At 29.7% G+C, this 24507-nt stretch overlaps 1 long non-coding RNA gene across 1 annotated transcript; it reads left to right on the forward strand.

Moving 5' to 3' along the window:
- The first annotated feature begins 2621 nt into the window (after positions 1–2621).
- LOC147806496 (uncharacterized) lies at positions 2622–20643 on the forward strand. Its single transcript, XR_015428561.1, has 4 exons — positions 2622–2719; positions 9999–10119; positions 16367–16494; positions 20519–20643. It is a non-coding gene; the product is annotated as an uncharacterized LOC147806496 (long non-coding RNA).
- Positions 20644–24507: the final 3864 nt, after the last annotated feature.

The raw sequence follows: 24507 nt of genomic DNA on the forward strand, positions 1-24507 counted from the left end.
GACAACCAACTCTTGTTTCAATCCAATCATAGGAAAAACAATGTCACTTTTGACGAAAAATTCATTTATTACTAGATTAAGTTCTTCTCAAATACTTAGTGACGAACGTTTTACATCATTATCAATTTTTTTTTAAAATTCTAGTCTAACTCGCTTTGTTAACACAGATATTACAGCAATTTTCTTTCATTGCAAAATAGGCTAACTTTTCAGCGATTTGCTTTTCTTAATGACCGAGGTCTTGAATCGTGCTTATTTTTTACAATTTTATAATTCAATGCAGTTGAAATCGTTATTCAACTTATGTTCCTTTTCTATTCTTTAAACTTGCGTTTGCATCTTCCCACCATTTTTGCTACTTTGGTCCTATGCTGCTTCTTCTCAAGAGCACACATTTTATTTACTTTTTCTTTTTGTAAGAATTTAATTCTTTTATTTTCTTGCCTTTGAAATCCTATGTTCTTTCTTCTTTTTTTTCTGACTTTTTATTATTTAGTTCCAGATAATGATGCCATTTTAGACTTATCCATATTAGAATAATTTAGAAAATGCAGTTGAAATATTCCACTTAAGCATTAACATGAAACAAATAGAAATTTGGGAAAACAACTCACGGAAGTTTCAAAATTACCGTCTTAATATGCTGCTTTCTTATTAATGTTTATACCGACTAGATGTTACAAATTGCCAGAAACTTACAATTGTTTATTTGTGATTTTGGCTTTGGTGTTGTGCTGTGGTAATGATAAATATGGGCACGTGATTTCAATTTTACCCATGAAAAATAATAAATAAATTGTTTAAGTACCTCTAACACACGTAACAGTGAAGCGCGTAGCTTTTGTTATGTATGTTACCTTGAATGAAATAATTTTAAAATTATAACTATTTGCAGTTTTAATTCGGGATTTTTTCCGGTTGAAAATCTTTTCTTCATAATTTAAAAAACAAAAAAAGTTAAAAAATTTTTTTGTCTTACTAAAATTTTTACAGAAAAAAATGCGAAATTATGTTACGTGTGTTACTGTGAAATTAGATCACCTTGATAATTCAACTTTTAATCACTCAAAAAAATTTAGGCCAATTAAAAAAATTTATGAAACAAAGATGAAAGGATAAAATGCTTATATATGATACTAAACATCACTTTATTGCTCTTCAATATTTTCAGAACTCCATTAGAATATAACATAACAAAGTTCCTGTTAAAATTCAGCGTGCTGTTTCAAAACCACCTTCTGTTGGAATGTAACTAAACATTTTTTTCATAATTTGAAAAAACATCTTAACTGTTAGAAAATGTACTTTTTCTAGATGCCAAAATTCTGCCATTCTCAAGTTTGCGATTACTTTAAATATACTCATGACTATTTTAAATATACTCTTAGTCACTCATGACCACTTTTCGTTTAATCGCCCTTCATCTAAAACGTAATAGGTTTCAGCTGTATAAAACTCAATTAAAAATATTGGGAAACGATTTATTTAATTCATTTTCCTTTGTGCGTGATTAAGTACGCACAAATTATCTTCCTTACATTTAAATTGTAATGCAAATTCTTTCATAATTCAGTTTATCAATTAACACGTTTGATCAATAGGAAAAAAAGTCGATAATAGTGGTATTATGCCTAAATTAAGTATCCTAAAATATTCCTACCATAGCACCGCCTGTTACCGTTTTATTATCAAAAATAAATTTTTCAAAACTGTTCATTTAGTGACAGTAGCTTCAGAAAATCCGGATTTTCTTGTAAGTTTAATTGTTTATTTTTTTAATATTTATTAAATATTTGAAGCTTTAGTAATAGTTAATTTGCAATGAGTTCTTTACGAACAACCTTACTGACATTATTTTTTGAATTATCTCTCGTATCAGACCGTTTCAGGAAAATTTTGGAAAACATTCATGAGTTTTTATTTATTAAAAAATTTCCTGCATGATTCAGATTATTCCTCTTTAATTTGATTCTATAATATCTGTTTGTAATTAAATTTTCATGAGAATAAGCCACTTGGGCAAAATCAGGTAAATCATGCGATTTTGAATCATAATTGAAAACTTGAAAATGCAAATATAAATTTTACAAAATAAAAACACTTCATATATAAAATATTCCTAGATTGATTAGTATTAAGAAGAAAAAAAAAATTTGTTTTCATATTTCGTTGCCACATTATTTAAACTGCCTTTTTGCGGGCATAAATATGAATAGTAGAACACGAGTCTTGGTAATTGTTATAAATAACTGCGACTGGCAATTATTGATTTCATTTAATTCAAATATTTTAACTATCTAAGATAAAGGTATCTAATGCATATTTCACTTACTTAACGTGTGTTCAGAGTAAATATGGACCAAGGAAACAAAATCTGAATAAGAAGTAAAAAGTAAGAAGAAAAGCATCGTTCTCTGGATGATATAAATACCGTTCTAGTCCGAATAAGATGACCATTTTAATCATGAAGAAAATTTGAAATAATGGGAAAAGAATAACTTACGAAAGTTTTGATTGATTTTTGTACATAATTAATTTTAATCCCTTTCCTATTTTATTTTGCACATTTATCTATTTTTTACAAACTTATTTGTCAACATTTGCTTTCGTCCTGTGCATTTTTAGGATCCACTGTAAATAAAAAAGAAATATGTCAGAAGGCTCAAATGAATCAAGGAACAGAATGTTTTACCAACGGAGTCTTCAGAAGTTATCAGTGGTAAATACATTTAATTAGTTTACTTCAGAAAAAGGAAAATTCAAAGCTCATAATAGCGGCAAATTAAAACCTTGGTAATTTTTGTAATATAAAATAAGGCATATACTTCCTGGGAAAACTTTTATTTATATATATTTCGGAAATATTCCATGGTAAGAGAAATATGTAAAGTTCAAAAGTAAATGAAAAAAAAAAAGAATTAAAACAAATAAAAGTATTTACACTGTTAGAAATTTCTCGTAAAAATAAGCTAAATAACAATCTATTTATTTTATATTTTACCATATTTAAGAAAAACAGTCAAATAACCGTAAATAAGATGGTAATGAAACTATTATCAGTCGAAAATCGTTTATTAACTATTTTTTTAATCTAAAATGGTTAAACAACAAGAATTTTATTACTCTAACTTACCCTATCTAATGAAGCAACGTAGTTCTTTGCAACTGCGTACATATTATAGCCAAGAGAGTTAATCTGTCAATCCCATGACCGACTGAACGGAGTTCTAGTCAAAGCGTTGACACCTCCATTCCCATTAAAACTCGTGTAGAATTTCCAGTGTCATGCACTCTCCAATACCCATTATCTAACGAGAAGTCTAGCTCCTCTGTTCAGTTAAATTTCTTTTTTTACGGTTTTTAAACCATGGTAGCTGAAAATGGTTAAAAAAAACCATTTAGTTTTGTATTCAGGATTTAGCCATGCTAGTTGTAAACGGTTTCAAAACCATAAAGATGAAAAATATTCTTTACCGTAAATTTTACGGTTAATCGAATAAATAGACTACTGTAGGTTATTTTACTATATTTTTAGAATGAAAATTCTAACAGCGTAGTAGAAATTTTAGTAATTGAATTATATTAACATTAAAATGGGCTGTTCGGGAAAATGTACACTAACAAATGTTAACTTGATAGTATAAGGATACAACAGAAATTGAACTAAATTAAATTATTGGTAATAACTCCCTAAAAAGACATGATGAAATGTTTTATTCAAAATTATTGAAAAATCGTGTCTCGATATATAAAGCAATGTTTAAACTCGTAAGGCATATTAGATGTTGTTTTCTTTTTCATAACTAAAACTATTCATTCACTTGACTGAAATTCAAGCTCACTCATCGGACTCTTATACTTCTTGATGCTCTTTACAAAATGGATTTTCTCGAAATATTCAACTTTTACAACTAATAATACCCTTGAATTCATTCAATTTATTTATTTCGTGATTTGATTTACGTGCAGAATACAAATTGCATTTGAAATGCAATCAGTGCTTGGAGACACAACAGTTTTAAGTCTTTTATTCCAAAATAGACCTGTAAAATGCTTTTATGCATTTTACAGGTCTATCAACAAAAAAAAAAAAAACGAGAAAAGTAAAGAAAAAAAACATAGGTGACATAAATACATCACCATTCTCCAGTGTTTATTATTTTATAAAGATCGTTGAACAGCCAATTTTGAGTTTACGACTGCTAGTGTTCAAATCCGTAGTCTTGCAATTTTGAATCCAATCCAGTAACAAGGTACCTCCTGCATCAAGTTTTATGAGAAATTTGACTTCGCGAAAGACTTTTTAATGGAACTAACCCGTATTTGTGTAGCATGGAGGAAAAAAAACACGAAAACCTCGCTCGGTTAGCTAGACTCCTTAGGAAAATTGGGCATAGACATACCTATGGCAATATATAGTAACCTGGTAAAAATAAATATTTATATGGCAATATACCTAAAGCCTATAGTAACCATAGATATTCATATGTCATTTACATGACACGACGCCATAAGTGTATGCTTACCATAGCAATTCGTATGGCCTTCATATGAAAAGACACAATAAGGCTATGGTAACCATAAAAATTTGCAGGGGAATTTACGGCTGGACACAATAACCTTATGATATGTTAAAAGGAAAGTACCATAGGCATATGGCAAAGTAATGGAAACACACTATGCACATGCGTTATTCATATGGAAGAGTGAGCATGGTTGCAGTAGGGTGAAGACCGGTTTTACGTCAAATTCCACGATCCAGCTCAATTCTGCGTTAATTCCAATCCATTAAAAACAATTATACTTTTAAAAGAATTTATAGTCATGTTTTCATTTAAAGTTGTTTTCGATTATTTAAACGAAAAAATAGCATTTTAACTTCAACAATTTCCAGTGCTGTCAGGTCAACAGCAAGGCAAGCATGATGCCTATACCTCTACTTAGAATATTCGGCCAAAGAGATCAAGAGTTTATTTATTTATTTTTTGATTTACTTTTAAGACTCTGTCGTTTTATTTTTCTTTCGTATTCCTAACTAAAGTGATTTTAAACTTCTTGAAATTAATCAATATCCTATTAGTTTCGACAACGTTTCATAACTATTTAAAAGTAGTCTGTTTTATAAGAACTTAATTTTGGATTGAAATAATTTTAGAAGCGCCTAGAAAAAAATTTACATATATAGCGCATTCCTATTTAACTTTAATATAATTACGGGCAGTTATTATCTGATGTAAATAGTAAATTCTTTATAATAATTATAATTTTAGAATAATAATTTTTAAAACATTTTTGGAATCACTTTATTGCAGAAAAAGAAAAAGAAAACCAGTGAATTTAGAAGATATCTGAAGGAAGTGTTTAGTGAATCACTCATGACAGGGTTTTCACAAATTGCAAGTTCTCACACATGGACGAAAGCAATTCCAAAAGTAGCAATCCTCATCTTCAGCCTCTTGGGATTTACGTATCAGACGTGGGATTTTTTGTATTATTATTTCCAATATCCCGTAACTGTGAATGTTGAAGAAAGCAATCCTTACGAAATGGTTCCTCCAGCATTCACATTTTGTAGCAACAACTTGTAAGTGTTAAATGCTGATTATAACAATAGAATAAGGATAACTCAAATAAATGTGAACACTCATGACAGCATCAGAAATGTTAAAGAGTTAATTTTAATGTTAATCACTCTTCATCGTCAAAAATTAAGGTCGGCTTTCTTAACTAAGCTTAACTTTTTTACAACTCTGAACGATAGCATTTCAGTTTTTATTGCATTCATGATGCAAGCACACTTATCCACTTTTAATTTGGACAACTTTCATCCAATTATGGCTGCATTACTTTGATGTATTAGGCCAGTGATTCTCAACCACTGTGCCGCGGCACTTTTGTGTGCCGCCAAATTCTTAAAATGTGCCGCCAAATATTAGAAATGATACAATAAAAATTATAATGCTTTTTTTTTATTACGAGTAAAGTTTAAATTAAAGAAAAGCGCATATGCATAATATTATATACATATAATATTATATAATATACTTTTTATAATTTTTCCACGTTTTAACCGCGTGAACATCTTTGTCGGCAATTGTCTTGTCTCTGACAATCTTAAAACAAGAAGAAAGAGTTTAAATTGTCTTTGACAAAAAATGTTGAAATAAATAGAAAACTTAATGACTATTAAAATTATTAATTAACAAAAGAAAGAAAGCTAAATATTAACTTTCAAACGGAAATAAAAGCTAATCATTAAAGTAAGCTATGCAATTTATAATTCTAAAACACAAATTAACAAAGGATAAATGACAAAAATAAGCTAACAATTAAAATTAGCAATAAAACTAATTAATTAATAATTAGCAATAAAACTAATTAACAAGAAATCACAAAAAAATAACAATTAATGTAAAAAACTAACAGTTAATAACAATAGAAAACAAGCTAACAATTGATAACTAGCAAAAAAATAAATAACTGTTACTAACTAATAAAAAATTAGTCGAAAGAAATAATTAATCCCTTAATAAATGTGCTCTTGTAGTACATATTATTTTACTTCGCATTCAAAATTATTATCACAAATTATTTAACGCAATGTATTATAGGTAGGTAAAAAATTTTAAAACTAATTTTTTTCATTGTGTGCCGTCAAATTTCAAAATCGTTAAAAGTGTGCCGCCGCAAAAAAAAGGTTGAGGATCACTGTATTAGGCAGTGAAGAATGGCATTTATTGGTTGGACATGACAAATGTAACAGCTTATTTTTGTCCTAACATTTTAACACTTTTTTCCTTCATTTATTTAAAAGTTACAAATCTCACCTGCTTGAAAAAATATCGTAAGCGGTAAAAATACTAAAAAAGCTCTTTGTTTAAAAAATTAGTTTTATTGAAAGTCATAGGAAATTAAGTACATTACAAATTTAATTAAACTACTTCACGTTATTATGAAGTATGAGTATCACGTCGAATAACCGTATTGAGAGTGCAAAATATCAATATCGTATTAAGTTGTAATGTTAATTAGCTTCAGTTTTGGTTGAACTAGGAGGAATCAACAAACTACTCTACAAAGTGAAATATTCACCTAAAAAGAGTTATTTTGAGTACTTGGTGCTATAACGCAATTTTGATTTCTCATATATTTCCTTCGCTTATCAGGGTACAAGGGTCGAAGGCCAACGGTTCATCAGGGTACACACTTTTCTATATTCGGAAATCTACATTGTATTTTAGAGATGGAATCAGTCAACATATCATACATTCTGTTAACTTTTGCTTTCTAAGAATGATTTACCTGAATTTGCTATCTGTTTTAAGTTTATTTCAAAATGAATTAAACTAACATCTTCAGAAAGAAATCGAAAATTTTCAATCAACGTGAGTCGTGTGATAGAAAGTTGTACTGTAACCTTTTTCTCACATTGTGATGCATTTCAATTCTCTGGGAAGAAAAAGTGATAAAATTGTTTGAGTTTTTATAGCAGCATTTTTCAGAATCTATTTTTGAAATGAAGATTAAATTTGCATAATACAAAACTGCGGTCAAACTCAAGAAAAAAGCAATTTTTTCACGACTGCCAGACATGTCATTTATTTGAAAAATATTTGACATTACATGTCATTTATTTGAATTCAAATTTATTTTAATGACTTAGTATTTACTAAAAAGATGTAATTTTATTTTTAAAAAGAAAGCTGTTATATGGATTTGAATGATTGTTTTGAATTCTTAGAATCTTGTGCATTTGCAATGTACCTAAGTTAGTAGCGAGCGAAGCGAGCATGGTTTGCGAAGCAAACCATGTGAGATTGCGTAGCAATTTTCGGGGGTTGGCGAGCATTAGCGAGCAGGGGGCGCAGCCCACTAGTTTCTATGTATATTTATCTAGTTTCTTTTTTTTTAAAAAAAAAAACTAACTCTACCAACGAAAAAAAAAATTAAAATTTGATAATGTCAAACTCAAAAATACATCGAAAACAAAATACAATAAAAAGATTGATATTAGTTGCTTTGAAATAAAAGTAATTTCAAGTTCCTGACTCAAGAAAAATTATAATTAATATTAACTAAATAAAAAGATCGCCACAAACAAATTAATGTCAATAAAAGAGAGTCAATAACAAATATTCAAGAGTAATTGAATGCTCATAGTGATCAACGTTCATCATTAACCTGAATTTTTCATGACATCTTTATTGTAAAGCAAATCTTACATACAACTTTATTGGAAATATGTATTTATAATCGCACACTGAAAAAACTGTGGTGTGATAACTTTTTAAATTTGATGTTGAATATCCTAAAAAATTGATTAAAAGAGCAATTTATTTCAAATTAACACCAAGTAGGACTTTCATGTATAAATTTAAGAGTGTAGTTTAATCTAAACACTTAATGTGGAAAATGATTACTCCAAACTCAAGCTTAGAAACACAATAAATCAGCTATTTTCACCAACGTTGGTGCGCTTTGAATTACGCTTGTAATTTGTTTACACCAAGTAAGAGTTGACGTGACTGAGTGGTTTTCTTCTAGATCATCATAGAATACCTACGGAATCAAAAGTTCGCCATTTCAAAATGTATGCATTCAGTTGCATGATAAGGAAAACTATATTTCAGATTTTAAATATTTGTATAATATTTAACGTTTAATCACTTTGGTTTGGTTAAGACTAGTTCGAACTCATATTAATATTTTCTCTGTGCAGTGCGTGTTTAACAAACTAATTTTATTTTGTATCCTAAGTTAATGAATCTTACTTTAAATTATATCGTAAAAATAACTTTACTGACTCTTATGTGTATCATATCTTCTTACTGTAAATATAAATTTTAGTAATTCTGAATAAGAAATATAATGGCGGTTTCTTTTCACCATGTAGTGGAAAATTATACTTTAGGTGTTTTACTACATCAGGAGCTGTTCTTGGTTCTTGGTGCAGTGGGGCCCCACTTAGGTGTAATGTAGTTACCATGATTTTTGGTGTTCATATTTTTACAGTATATAAGTATAGCAACTAATGTTGCAAAAAAAAGAATTTTATAAGTTTGTCGAAATGAGATATAATCAAATCTTTTATTTGACTTAATTTAACTTCTTAATTTAAATTCCAATTAAGACTCTTAGGTTTCTGCTTAATAATACAAGCATTAAATAGTTAAAATTAAAATTTACGAAAGTTTTGGTTTCATTCCATTTTATTAATATAGACAATTACTCCAAAACCCGTAAAAAATACTTGTAAATTAATTTGAACTTAAAATTTAGACTACTTTATTGTTTAAACTTATAAATTGAGCAATTTTTATTGTTTATATTCCTTAGATGTGTGTAAACTTCGAACGTTGAAATTTTTATGTGATTTAACTTAAATTTAAAATATCACTCAGGGTAGTATACACTAAGCGAGTGATTCACAGAAAGCAATTTCAGTAGTTAAATTCTGTTAGCAAAAAACTTTAATCTAAGGTAGGCATTCCTTGATATCTCTACTTAAATCTTTAATCCTTATATTTGTTTATTAAAAATGAAAGTAATCATATAATTTATTTTATCAGAAAGCAACTTATTAATTTATTCCATGATAACTTTTTTATATTTTTAATTAATGACTGTTTCTACATTTTACAAAGATTTTTGGAGGAAATAGTTTTTTTTCATAGAAGTAAAGATATAGAGTAATAATAGTACTTTATTTACTCCACACTAAAGCTTCACACGATTGATGGGCGATGATCTGGGAAATATGCCTGAGGATGATCCGATGACATGCCTTCACAATTTTGATCCTCTGCAGAGGGGATGGTTCCCTCGCTTTGGTAATACACGGGTATTCTTCGGTCAGCAGGATTCCAACTTTCGTTTTCACGAACATGAGTTCAACGTCCTACCAATCAGGCTATCTCGGTCTATCCTAATTTTATCTAGAGTGAAACCGAATTTAAAATTTATACAATTGTTTAATATTAATTTTATTTTTCTTACAGACTTAGTCGACGAGCTTATTGCAAAGACAGATTTTCCTGCAAGAAATACACTGATAAAACACTATTCTGTGAAAAATATCCTCGATATTGTTTTAATGGAATGAAAGAAACAGATATGAGAGTAAGTGTGCACTCCCTACACTATAGTTAAAAAATTTTGAGCCTGTCGAACGTTAAAATCGCTCCCATTCTCTTAAACCTTAATATGGTGCTAAATTTAACTATATTTACGTAATTAAAAGCTTGGTTACACAATTGATAATCTGAAACAATTTAAATGGGGAAAATGGTTTAAATTTGACACCCTCTTTAAGTTGCAGCACGTTTTTACCGTATTATGCTCTTACTATGCGATGCAATATTTCCCCAAATTCGGTATTGAACAACGCAAAAAATTGTGAAAAGAAATACTTCATTTCAAGCTATCACCAAGTCAATCCTTCATATTCACGTTTTTTGCTGTGTCTGAGTCTAAGCACCATAAATTGAGAATGATTATAACAAATTCTCGCGCATTCAAATCATTCGTGAATTATTGTCGTTTTCGAATACCCTAATTAAGGAATTGTTTGGAAATGACGAAAAATGTCCCGTCAATTTTGACCACCTTGAGAGTCGCATTTAAAGTCTGATTAAGTGAGATATAATTGCCATTGTCCGATATTCTCAAAATTTAATTTTTCGCTAGATTAAAGTAAAGTTTGCGTGACATAAAAAATTTATTTATTGAAGAAAGAAAATGCTTTTGTTTCTGCTTTGGTTGATAATCATTTTAGTAACGTTACAAAAGAAAGAAATGAAAAAAAATGCAATGCTTCTTTTTCTGTGATTTAAATTTCTTTTTTGGGCAATATTTTTTGGGTGATAAGATTGATTAAAGTAAGTAAGTTAATTAAATAAAGTATTCTAGAATAATAAAAATTGCTATATCACAAAACAAATAATTTTATAAATTTTTTATAAAGCAGCTTTCAGATCTTTTTGCAAACGGAGTCGAATTATACAACAGCACACGAGCAAATTATTTTTGTGAGAACAGCATACTCATTACTGTAGTAAAAATAGCCAGTACATTAAATTTATTAAACTCTAAAATTGAACCTTTTTTGTCAAATATTTATAATAATTATCATTTTTACATGCATTTTGAATGCGAATACACAGTCCAGTCACAATAATGTGACTACCTGTCAAAATCCAGAATAACCACCTTTGGCAGAGCGAACCGCTGCGAGACGTGCAGGAAGAGAGTGAATTAGGTTTCTGAAGGTGTTCACTGGGATGTTGAGCGATGCCGACTCCAGTGCCGTGGCCAGCTGCGCTAGATTACGCGGTTGAGGATCCATGACGCGAACAACCCGATCGAGGTGGTCTCACATATTCTCGATTGGGTTTAAATCCGGTGAGTTTGCTGGCCAGGGGAGTACGGTAAATTCATCCTGGTGCTCTTCGAACCACGCACATACACTGCGAGCTGTATGACACCTCATATTGTCCTGCTGGTAGATGCCATCATTCTGAGGAAAAATCATTCGCATGTAGGGTGCACCCAGTGAATGCCAGGAAAACATTCCACGAACCGTAATGCTCCCTCCTCCAGCCTGCAGCCCTCCGGCAATTGTTGCAGGATGTTTGCTTTCTGACGTTTCACGCCGTATACGCCAACTTTCATCTGTGCGATGGAGCATAAAACGTGATTCATCGGAAAAAGTCATCTGTTGCCCCTCTGTGGGTGTCCAGTTGCGGTACTGGCGTGCAAATTCCAGCCTTCGTCGCCGATGAACAGCAGTCAGCATACGTGTATTAACCAGGCGTCTGCTGCGGAGGTCCATGCGCAGCAACGCTCGCTGAACAGTGGCTGAGGATACACTCTTGGTAGCCCCTCGATTCATCTGGGTGGTCAGTTACTCAACAGTTGCACGTCTATTCGCCTGAACGCATCTCCGTAGTCTTCTTTAGCCTCTGTCATCTATGGCCCGCGGTGCACCACATGTGCCACGCCGCTTGTTTTGTATAGTGCCATTTTGCCATGCACGGTATACTTTTACCACGGCGGCATGCGAACAGTTCACAAAATCCGAAATGCTTCCACCCTTGGCCCGAAAGCCAATAACCATGCCCTTTTGGACGTTGGATAAATCGCTACGTTTCTGCATTATGCCAATGATTGAAATGCTTTCAGATGCCTTAGGATATCCTATATATGGGTCATTCTCACAAAAACAGTCATTTTCATGTCCCCAGTATATTTTATGTTTGTTTTACAGCTTACGAAAAAAAAAATTCTGGGAAAGTGTCCTTCGGAATGCAAGCTAACAAAAGAATAAAAATAAAATTATCAATTTTTATTTTTTATTTATTTTAGGTAATTAAAATATACCAATATGTCATTCCCTCACTTGTCCCCACTGCTGATTTAAAAAAAGAATAAAATTGTTTCTGAAAAAAAAATTTTTTTTTTACAAATTCGTATTTTTTATTTCAGAATACTGAAATATGGAATTCAGAAAATCAATTTTATATTTAATTTCTGATAAAAATATTAACACAGCACTATTTTAAACTTTGTCCCCAGTGTTTCGCGTCATTCCCTCACAACATTGTTCTTATCACCTGCAATCTTCTTAGAATAAAAATATTTTAATAAAAACTTCAGAAGTTAACAGCTGGCATCATAGAACAAAATTGCTGTATGTTTCCATCTTCAACTTAAAGAAGCTTTGATGTGGAATAAATTTGAATGAATCAAACCAGGTAAAATTTTTTACATTTGTCATTCCCTCATGTCATTTTTTAGAGTAAAATAAAATACAACTTCATCGAGAAAGTGGATAATTATATGTTGCTTTCTTGTATGAATATAATTGTATGTGATTGACTTCAGAAATTAATTAGGCCTAACTGTTATTTTTATATTTTATTGAATTCGTCATTCCCTCACTGGTGTATAAAGTGAGGGAATGACGCTGAAGTGAGGAAATGATTCAAGATGAGTATATTATCAAATTTTTCAACCTGAGAGTATATATTCAACCTGATTTTTCATGAGTATATATTCAAATTTCTCAAACCTGTAAAAACTATTAAATATATAAGACTAAATTATAATAAATATTAGATATACTTAGTATGTTATCATTTTCAAACTTTAGGTAGATGTAACTTAGATAAAAACATGTGTTAAAATAAAATATCATTCCCTCACTATTAGTGTCATTCCCTCACTTTTCAAATAGTGAAAATAATTAATTTACTTATTAATTTGAAAAATAAATTAAAAAATTAATAAATTAATTTATTAAATAAATTAATTTATTTATTAAATTAATTAATTAATTATTAATTATTATAAATTAATTAATTATAAATTAATTAATTATTATAAATTAATTAATTATAAATTAATTATTTAAAAATTAATTAATTTAAATATTAAGTATAATTTATAGGATATATACTTTCTTTATAATGCCATTACATATTTCTATTAATATAAAAAGTTTCAGAACTTTTTATTCACTTTACTTTTTTGGGATTTTATGAACTGAAAAATGACAGTTTTCGTGAAAATGACCCATATACAATCCACTGTAATGTGCTGCCACCTGCCAAAGTAGGTAGTGGTCACATTAATGTGACTGGACTGTGTATTTCATTCTACATTCATTTAAATAAAACTATCATAATCTCAACAAAAAAAAAAATCCGAAATTTTAATGGCGAGTAGTTGAGTACTAACTGTAGTTAGATGCATTTAACGTAAAATTATATGTTTGTGTACTCACATTGAAGGCCTAGCTCAGTCGTAAATCGAGAGTTTAAATAAATCACATGTGAACTTTTTAATGTAAATACTCATTTACTTGGTTCTTTTAGTTTTCGAACAGCGTACATTAAGCTAAATGTTTTGGGGGTACTTTACTGTTAGCCGAGCTCAAGAAAATGCAACTATTTTTTATTTAATTTAATTTTTATGTATTTAAAAATAAAAAATGAAAATAAATAAATAAAGTTAAAAAAATTATGATAATAAAAGTTGGTGGGCTGCATTGTTTGGCTATTTCTCCTTAGCTTATCGAAAAGTGCCTATATTTGAATTAAAATGTATTGTGTACCATTTTAGAAATTTATAAGATATTTATTAATAAGAAATTTCATAAATTTCTAATATCCGTTAAATTATCTTTGTAATATTGCTTTAAGGTTGTTTTTCGAAGGTTCTACTTTTGTTGGAAATAACAGTTTTTAGTGAATAATATGCTATTTATAAAACTGTTGTGAATTCAAAACAGTTATTTGAGACTTCTTGGTCTATTTTTGTTTATCTTTATCCAGCGTCATCTTCTCTTATTACAAAACGTCTAGATGAAGATGAGCCAAAATTTGTGAAAACGGTTGTAACAAGATTGCATTATTTCAACTCATAATAGTTCATCTAGGTAAAAATATCCTAATAATAGGTGATATTATTTAAAAAGAATTAAAATGATTAGGTTATTTATTCGTTCTAATTCTGAAATAATTCATAACTGCAAAAAATGTATACCTAGTTTGCAATTAGTGATTTGCCTTGGACGTAAGGCACTTAAAATATGGCTTTTCTAAAATTTTATTTAGGGAAAGAGCATAAAAAAAACAATATCAAAAACTGACTTTTCCGGAAATATGATATGGTTCTGATAAGCCTAAACTAACGGAAAATTACAAACAATAAATCAGAAAACAAAAATTCTTTACTATACCATGCTATTTTTCTGGGATGACAATGAAGAGCTACTTTCAATATCGAAATACAGAATGAAATAGCGACACACAGAAATAGAAAGGAAGATTTATAATATCAAAAACGAAACTAGACTAAGAATAGGTTGAATATGTAGTATATTGGTAGAAAAAGATAGCACAGAAAACGAAATAAAATTGTTAAACAATCAGAAAAATAAGTATCCTCATTTTTACCAGTTTCAGCTATTACAAAAATTTTGGCATAAATGGCAGTATTTATGCGAAACAAAAACAATTTTAAAATTTTTTTTGATAAGCTACATTTTTCATTTAATCGGAACACTGAAAGGACAAGATTTAGCATGCTTTCTAGGTGAGGGGTTGTTTAAAACAGCTATATATTTAGCTTTCGGCTCACTTCGGCTAACCTAATGTACATGGTTCTCACGAAATGGAAATTATAAATGAATAGTAGCTAAGATTTTTATAAACTTCTGAAAAATTCTTAAACTTATCTTTCAGGTGTAAAATTACGAAACTATTTCCGTGTTATTTTTTGCCTCCACATATAGTTTCTTTAAATTAAATATTTATTGTTTGACAAATTTTCAATGAAAAAGGAGCAAAAAAGGGAATTTTAAAAGTGCTCAAACTTCCCAACAGCCCATTTCATACCATTCTAAAGAAGGTAAGCAAGGCAAATACTCTTCTTAGAAATCTTACGAAAAACTTACTACCAATATTTTTTTAAACAGTTGTTATAACATGTTAACATAGAACTTTTTTTACCCAATATAAAGTAAAAAGTAATGAATGAATAAATTAAAAACAATAAGAGTAACTTCTTTTACTTATTTCAAAAACAGTTATAAATGAAATGGTTATGACACCAGTTTTTTGCTCAGCTTCAAAAACAAGAAAGAGAGAACCTTCAGATTCTTATATGCAATTCAAAAATGTCTCGGATTCTACCTCGTATATCAAAGAGCCATCATTAGCCCTCCTAATATTTTATGCTAATCAGCTCTTTGCTGTCCAAATAGCGGCTTACGTATGCAGTTGGTTTCGGGTAGCAACCCCCTTCGCCCCGCATTGGAACATATTTAGTAGTTATATTGGAAATTTAAAGGAAACTTTCTGTCAAATACCATTATTTTTAAAAATTTAAGCTTTAATAGTCAATGCTAAATGTTACATAACGAGTACAAACATCATAAAAACATCATACGTGCATACGACGTATTTACACGAAAAAAAAAGCACACGAACGTGCATACAACGTATTTACACGACTAGTACACACTTTACATGCTCCTCAGTAGATATATCTTGCAACGTGCACGTTAAGCGCACATGGTCAAGATGATTTGTAGAAGGTCTACCCAATCTGTCCAAGTTATTATCCTCTTTGAAGATGTTAATAAAATAGCATACTCTTCTTAAACGTAAACAAATAAATCTTTTTTTAATTAATAATTATAAGTACATTTTAACAAAAAGAATGTATTACTTTCTAAAAATAAATCTAAAAATTATTTTTTTCTTCATCTACATATGATATCTTGTAATTTTTGATCTATCGAAATTTTCTTCTCTCTCTTCAGATTCGTGATTTCGAGTAATTATGGTATTTTGATTTTCAGGTTCCTTCTGACCCTTATAGGACAGCTTTTTTTGAATGGAACTGGGATGAAGCAAGAGAGTTTTCGCCCACAAAAGAAGTGTTTGACAGCTGCGAGATGAGCTATGGCAAAAGTACTGAACCCTGCAAGTAAGAAAAATTTTCATAGTCAAAAGAAACACTGTCAAAAAAGTTCATAGTTCAGAAAAAAGAATTATTAATAGACAAATTTAGCGATGCAATTCACTCTTCTTATCAGTCATAATCATTTTTCTGGCCCACGTAGTTCTTTTCAAAAGTAGAATAAATTTTAATAAAACTATTTCACAGTACAATCAAAAAATGAGTGTTACTATGATTTTCTTCAAGTTTCTTGCTATTTACAATTGTGACTAATCCATTAAAATATAACAATTCAAGATATAAATTTATTAGACATGCTGTCGAATGTCTTACAGTAGGGGCTCGAAAGACTTCATTAAAGTTACCGAAACATCAGCGTTAAAGTTTGCAAGAGTCTATTTAAAAATGAGTTCCTTATTGAAGAATGCATTAAATGCTCGCTTTTCCATTAAAATTAAGCCACCAGGAGAAAAATGCTTATAGAACAAAGCATCTTTCCTTATACGAGGGTTGCTATTTATATTTCTGGCCTAATAATGAAAAAACAAATATGTAGGTTTGAAATTGGTTTTATTGATTTTCAAAATATTCTCCATGATGATCAATACACTTTTGCATGCGTTTGAACCAATTTTCAAAGCACTTTTTCCAGTCCGATTGAGGTAACTCCAAAACACGCGTTTTGAATGCATTAACCACTTCTTCGGGGGTCGAAAATCGTTGTCCACGTAATTTATTTTTGATGTGTGGGAATAAGAAGAAGTCATTGGGTGCCAAATCAGGGCTGTACGGCGGATGATCCATCAGTTCGATCTTTCGCTCAGTCAGAAATACCTCTGTTTGAGTCGAAGTGTGAGAGCTCGCATTGTCATGATGAAGAATGATTCGCCTGTTCTTCTGCTTTTTTCGAATTTCTCCGATGACTTCTGGCAAACAAATCTTCGTGTACCATTCAGAATTGACCGTCCTGCGTTGCTCTAACGCCACTGTTGCCACATGACCGTTAATGCCGAAGAAACAGGCAATCATTTGTTTCGATGTGCTTCTTCCTCGAACAACTTTTGTTGGTTTTGCCTCGTCTTGGAAGACCCATACAATTGATTGCTGTTTTTTTTCCGGCTCATATGCATAGATGCATGATTCGTCACCTGTGTAGATGTTATACACAGCCTTTGATGTACCTTGAACGTATTTTTCCAACATTTCCGACATGTTAACCGTATTTTCCAACATGTTAAATTTTTGCGTTGTTAAATTTTTTCTTTAGATATTTTTTCGAGTTTCCTTATTTGACCTTTTCTGCATTTGGTGCAGATATTTGCATTGTCGTTGGGATAGTCTTTAATGGTCACTTCCTTTCCCTTCTACTGCCATAACTTCTTTAGAAAAATTGACGCATTTACTATTCGCTTCAATGAAATCTCCACTGAAGACAGTACGTAGGAAAATATTCATGTTTCGGTAGTTAGATCTGATGAAAAATTTATCAAGGCCCTATCAAGAGACATTCAAAATCTGACTTACAATTATATTCCGCTTCTTGCTAAACCGCATTTGTTAATAATGTAATTCGCAATAAACAAGACCATTTTGTGATAAGTTGTTTGGTTGTAAAGGACGCACAAATTTAGAAGCAAAATTATAAAGAAAAAAAAAGGGATTGATATTGTCGGGAAAATTGTCTGTCTATCTATTACAAACCATTTCTACATTAAAGAAAATATATTTAGAAATAACTTACAAGCAGAAATCATAAAGTAAAATTACATTAAAGCATATAAAATTTCCCTGAAACATATGGCAAAGTTACGGATTTGAACATTAGTAGTCATGAACGCAAAATCGGGGCCGCTGTTCAACGAGGGTTATGAAATAAAATGAACTCAGGACCTAAAGCTTACCAGTTAAATCCCGCAATGAAATTGTGGGGCAACCAAAGTTGACCAGATTTTTGAAATGACTTTTCTGTTTGAACCAAGAAAAAATCACATCACCCTGTCTAACAGCCCTAGTGGGGTAAGACAGGGTACGCACGTTAATTCTATGGGGAACTTAAAAAGACTAGAATTTCAATAAAAAAATAACAGTTATTTCTGTTTTATATTCTACTATTATTGTATAATATTATACAATTACTATTTTACAAAAAATTATAAGTGTCACCTTTTTCGTTATTGCAAAATTTAATACGGTAACAACAAAATTTAATACGGTAGCCATTATGCACACAAGCTCAATATACATATAAATTTCAAAATGTAAAGAAAACATGGAAAAATTACAGAACAATATAAAAGGGAAAAAGAAACATATTAATGAAAATAATAAAAATCCGGAAAAAATCCAAAAAAAGGAGAAAAAAATTAATAAAAACCCGGAAAACAAAAGATATAATCTTTTCATCAGCTCACACGATTATATCCGCAAAAGAAGTGCCCTCGAATATTGTATCAATATAGCCAAAGCAAAATATATCAATACAATAGTGTGAGGAGCACCGAAAAAAATTTACAAAAATATTAGCAACAAATAGAATAGACCACATTAGGTATAAACATCACCTCGTAACAAAAAAAAATATGAATAAAAAACAGAATAAAGCATGAAGCAAAATCTTTAAAGCGATTAGCAAATTCAAATAAACTTACAGGAACGGGGAATTTTTTAAGAACGATTTAAAATATTTTCGTAAGAAGATTGCCAGATTACAAAAGTTGAAAACAGAAGCGCAAATTCAGGTAAAAGCGTAAATAGAGGCGTTTTGTTTTATAGTGTGTTCTTACTACAGTGCTGATGTGCGTTCGATTCGTACGCTACCAAGGGTGGGCCCGAAAATGGATGTGCGCAAGCCAATATTATACTGGATAATATAAAGAAGTTGACAATTAATAATTTTAGAAAATTAATAATTTTAGAAATTTAACTTTTATTTAAGAAAAAAATATAAGGTGAATTAGAAAAGAGAAATAAATTCTTTTAAAATGAAAGAGTGATTTCCCCTACTCAAAAAAGAGTGAAATTTTTTTAACTCAACTTGAATGAAATACACCTGTATTTGAACGAAATTTTTCCTTTGCGTTTAACCGAACTTAAGCGGTATATATTTGAGCGATATTTGTGCGGTTTTCTCTCAAACTTGAGTGAGTTATTTATTATTTAATCATGTGCGAGCTATAAGATGGAATTTCCATCGTTTTATTTTAAAAAGCAAACGATAATAAATCTAAATAAAAAAAATTTGTTCTGTGATCTAAATAGATTACGTCTTTGCTTTAATTTTACGTTAATTTTTTTTTCTGGAGAATATGTCACTTAATATTTTAAATTGAGAAGAATTAAAACAACTTTTAGTTAACAGCGGTATTTAAAAAACTTAAATAGCATTTTGAATTTTTCTGTTTTCATCCGGTGTTAAGATTTTATTTAATTGGAATTCAGAATTGATACTATTTTCGTATTTCATAAAGTATTTATCACATTATACAACATATTTTTCTGTTGTTCCTAGCATAAAATTTCTTACAACTTTTCTTCGAGTTCAGTTTTCGAGGCGAAATTGAAAAGAATTAATTTTTGATTAAAAGTACAATGCTAATTAAAGTATTTTATAGTACAAATAAATTAGAATTTCACAATAGTTATAGATTAATAGTAAAAAAAGGGGAGCAGTATGAAAAATAATATTTATTAGGAGATTGAATTCAATATATATATACACACATACTCACTGTTAATAAAAAATTTGTTACATTTTAAAAAGTTAAAAATGTTTAAAATTTTGTACTTAAGTCTGCCACAAAGCTTAGATTATTTATTAATTTTTACATGTTCATGCTTACTTCTTTCATTCTGAGTTTTGACACTGACGAATATTCTTCATTTCAGAATTGAAATTATATTATGTCTATTTAGGTTACATTATTTGTGATCTTTTCACAATGATTAACTGTATTCATAGGTAAAATAATGAAAGAACTTTGAGAACATTTTGTAAAACATATTTTATGAATGAAATAAATCAGATAACTATTAATTTTTTTAACATTAATAGGTTTCGTCTTGTTCCTTTTCCAAGTTTGAAAAATCACCCTACCTATTGCACTACTATTAATTCAAAAGTTGGTGATCCTGAAGCCAAAGATGTTATTTATCCGAAATCACTGGGCAAGTAAATTTTTTTTCCATAACGCTTAATACCTATCGTACACTTATAAGAAGTTTCTGGATTCTCAGACGTCAGTTTGCAACGTGTCAGGTTAATTAAAAATGTTCTAGTATTTTCTATCCGGATCGAAATTTTTAGGCTTGTTATAATAAGTCTCAACGCCTTTTGACTATTTAAAAAATTAGTTACTATAATCCTAGAATTACAGGGGTTTATTACAATGAGCTTTGGCCTCTGCCGTTTCTTTGAATTGAGAGTCAATGTAAAATAAAATTTTTTAAATTATATATTTCGTTTGAATTCTTTTTTTATAGGTTGTTTGAATTTTTTACTTCGCTCGGTTCATTTCTATAAAATTTCCCGATTTTGTAGACTCATTTGAAATGTGAGCACAGTAAGAGAGAGTGGGGTCAATTGTAACATTTTTTACTTAACTATTTTTAACTAACAAAAATTCCAATATATTATTAGTATTAATTGACAGACGAGTAAAGTAAACTATCCTCTACTAGAAAAAAAAAACCTTATTTTAAATGTTATTATATTAGTTATTAACAATTTTTGACAGTCGTGCACTTGTTACAATTGTCCCCACTTACAGGGTCAATTGTAAAAGTTCATAAATTCCACTAAAACATAGTTAATTATACATATTATCATAGTTGTGAAATATTTTTTTATTAATCAAAATAGTAGTGATATTTTAGGAGTAAAAATAACAATGAGCAAAGACCTAAAGGGTTAAACTTTTTACTTTAAGGGGTTAAAATTTTTAATTTATGCTGTGAAAGGTAACAAATAAAATAATGCACATGCAACATAATATAAAAGATATAAGAAACTAATGGTGGTTCTTAAAGAGTTAAGTAATGGTTTGTAAACATAAGATTATTTATTTTCAGCTGTTACAACCGTCCCCAAGACGCCATTTCAGCTTCATTTGTTAAAAAAAATGCTAGTTAATTAACAAAACTAATCTTTTCTTTTTAAATATTAATTAAGGTGTCCACTTGCATATTCGGTTAAAAATTTTTATTTGTTTAAGCAAAATTACTTTGTTACAAATGTAATATTCTAATACCAAAAAAAAGTACTTACGTAGCGTGAAAATATCTTTTGTGATGTAACTCTTTTAAAAGTACATAAAAGTGGTAGGCAACAGGGGTGTATATGTTGATTTACTAAATACACCTTGTGTGCCACCTAGGAACCAAATCTAGAACCCGACACTCGAAATTTTTGCTCTGTTACAATCGTTTAAACCTTAGAAAGTTAACAAAATTTTGATTGAATTAAAAAGTTCACATTCTATGTTTATCTCTAATTTAGCTTTGGCATTAATTGAATTTACAAAAATATTTTTCTGATATAAATCTGCAAAACGCAGAACTTCAGAGTCGAATATAGTTTTGTAGAGTTTAAGACGAAAAGATTTATCGATTCCAAAGCTGCTTAGTTAAAAGCTATTACTTACAGGTAAAAGAGAAAGTCAATAAATTTTTAATCTTATAAAAATTGTTTAGACAAATATTTATACTCCTGTAAATAAAATATTACTCAAATGATTATTATGAAAATTATCTTTTTTGTAGTTCTTTTTTCAAAATTAACATGCTACATTTGTAAATGTTTGAATCTTTGCTTGATTGAAATATTGAAAAAAAATACGGAAAATTGTATAAACTATTAAAAACATTTATGTTAATGAATAAGTTATTAATTAATTTCAATTTGAATATTTTTAGAATTGAGTAATAAATACCAAAATGAAATTTATTAGCTAAGTTTCCGATGACCCTCAGAAATCAACCTCTCTTAGATCAACCCCATTGAAAATTTAATAAAAATAATTTTAAAAAAAAATTAACAAACAACAGCTTTTCTAACAGTTTGAACGAAACTGCATGAAAAAAAAAACACTTGGGGAAACTTATAAGAATCAAGCTTATATAGTCTTGGCTATTTTTGCATTTACACATTATGTTTATTTTATCTAAAGTATTTTCGAAAACCACCAAATTTTCATTTGCTTAAAAATTTTTTATGGAAAATTCTCGTAACACTTTTTATTGTTCAGTAGTGTAGGAAAATTTTTTTTACCTCTGACCTCATCATTATTGTGTGAAAATAACATTTCTTTAAATGCCAACATTCATTTTTATTTTCGGTACCTTTTTTGTTCAGATCGGTATTTGTCGATTACAGCAAGACATTACAGTTCTCTTTTGACCTCTATGCGGCCACAAGAAGCCGAAATTCATGGGTAGCCATTTCCAGAAAGCTTTATGAGAGACTGCTGTTTGCAAGAAGACCCGCTGTTTGAGTCCTTGCTGACTTCTAACAGAAGAGTCATTTTTTGGATGGTGCAGGAATAACAGAAACAGGAGCATGGATTAATGATCAAATGTTTTATTCACCGATGAGTTCCGTTTCAGCCTAACCACTGACTCTAGACGTACTTTTATATGTATAGAGATCCAGAGACTCGATACCAGCTCTCCAGTATCCGAAAGAGTGACTGACTTTTTCTGGTCTGGGCAGGCATAATTCTGGATACCCTCACTCCTCTTCATGTCATTGTAAGAAGCAATTTCCTCAAGAAATTGCAATAGCACAAAAAAACTGGTTGGGACATTGAAATTATTTTCTTCTACTCTCCTCTGCTCATGGATAACTTTCAACGTGAACAACTGTTCAACTTTCTTATATTGCAAAATTTCTGTTTTATATATAAAACGAAACAGTATATAAAAAAAGGTAAAATCTTCTTCAATGAACAAGGTAAGAGCTTATTGATAGTATATGGGCGTGCTTTATTATGGTGGTAAATAAATTTATTATAGTATCACTTTGTTTTTCTTCTGTGTCACACAAATGTTATTCATTACCAAAGAAAAAAATGCTAGAATCTCATTTACTGATTTTCAACAGAGGGAACTGGTAGACCAAGTTTGATTTTCCAACAGAAAAACCCCTTTATTCATATTTCTAAATATTGCTATTATTTTTATGTTATAATATGTTCTTTCCCTTGACCATAATCCCGTACAATACTTGAAGAGGCATCCTTAGTAAGACTCTATATGTAAAAAGAAATAGTTTCCATCTGAGTCAGAATCGAACGCTGACATCAAGACATGGCATAATATTGGTACTACTGTCCTTCAGGTATCAGTAAACTGTGTACAATATCGAATATTTCAAGCTATCAACAAATATGGAGCATATTTTAGCTATTCTCAAAATTGGCTTTATTTCGGAGGGACTTTCTTCCTCCTTTTGAGTATCGGATTTTGTTTTTATACAGATAGAGAAGGTGAGTTACACCCTTGGAATGTGTATTTATATATACACTTCCTGAATGTACATATTTCGATCTTATTAATATTCTTTGTGTCTAGGTGAAGTACAAAATCAATGCAGATTTGTTTCATTGGGACACACAGTAATATTTATTTTTTATCCACTTCTGTTAAGCCTTTTCGAATTTGTCTTCATATGTTAATTCAGAAATTTAAATTGATTTTAAAAATTAGTGGATAAATGCATCTTAAACTAACTGTTCTTGATATTAATTGCATCGTAAAAATAACAAACTGACTTTTACATGCGTTACATCATGGATTATTACAAATATCGAACACCAAAATTGGGGAAACTTAACTGCTTTCCTCTAATATGTGAACAATCCTGGACTTTCACGGAGCTAAAAACTGTCATTGAAGTTCGATTACACAAAGAAGTTTCCCTGACTTTTTATAACAATACTTTTGGGGTAAAAACCATAATTTATAATGATAAGATACTCTAAAAAATTATACTTTGAACCCACGTGTTTCAATTGGGAATTTTCATTGTTATTATGAGTGAATTAA

The sequence above is a fragment of the Parasteatoda tepidariorum genome, chromosome 8 (genome assembly GCF_982258835.1).
Source record: "Parasteatoda tepidariorum strain Cologne lab strain chromosome 8, Ptep-v5.0, whole genome shotgun sequence".
Taxonomy (NCBI): Eukaryota; Metazoa; Arthropoda; class Arachnida; order Araneae; family Theridiidae; genus Parasteatoda; species Parasteatoda tepidariorum.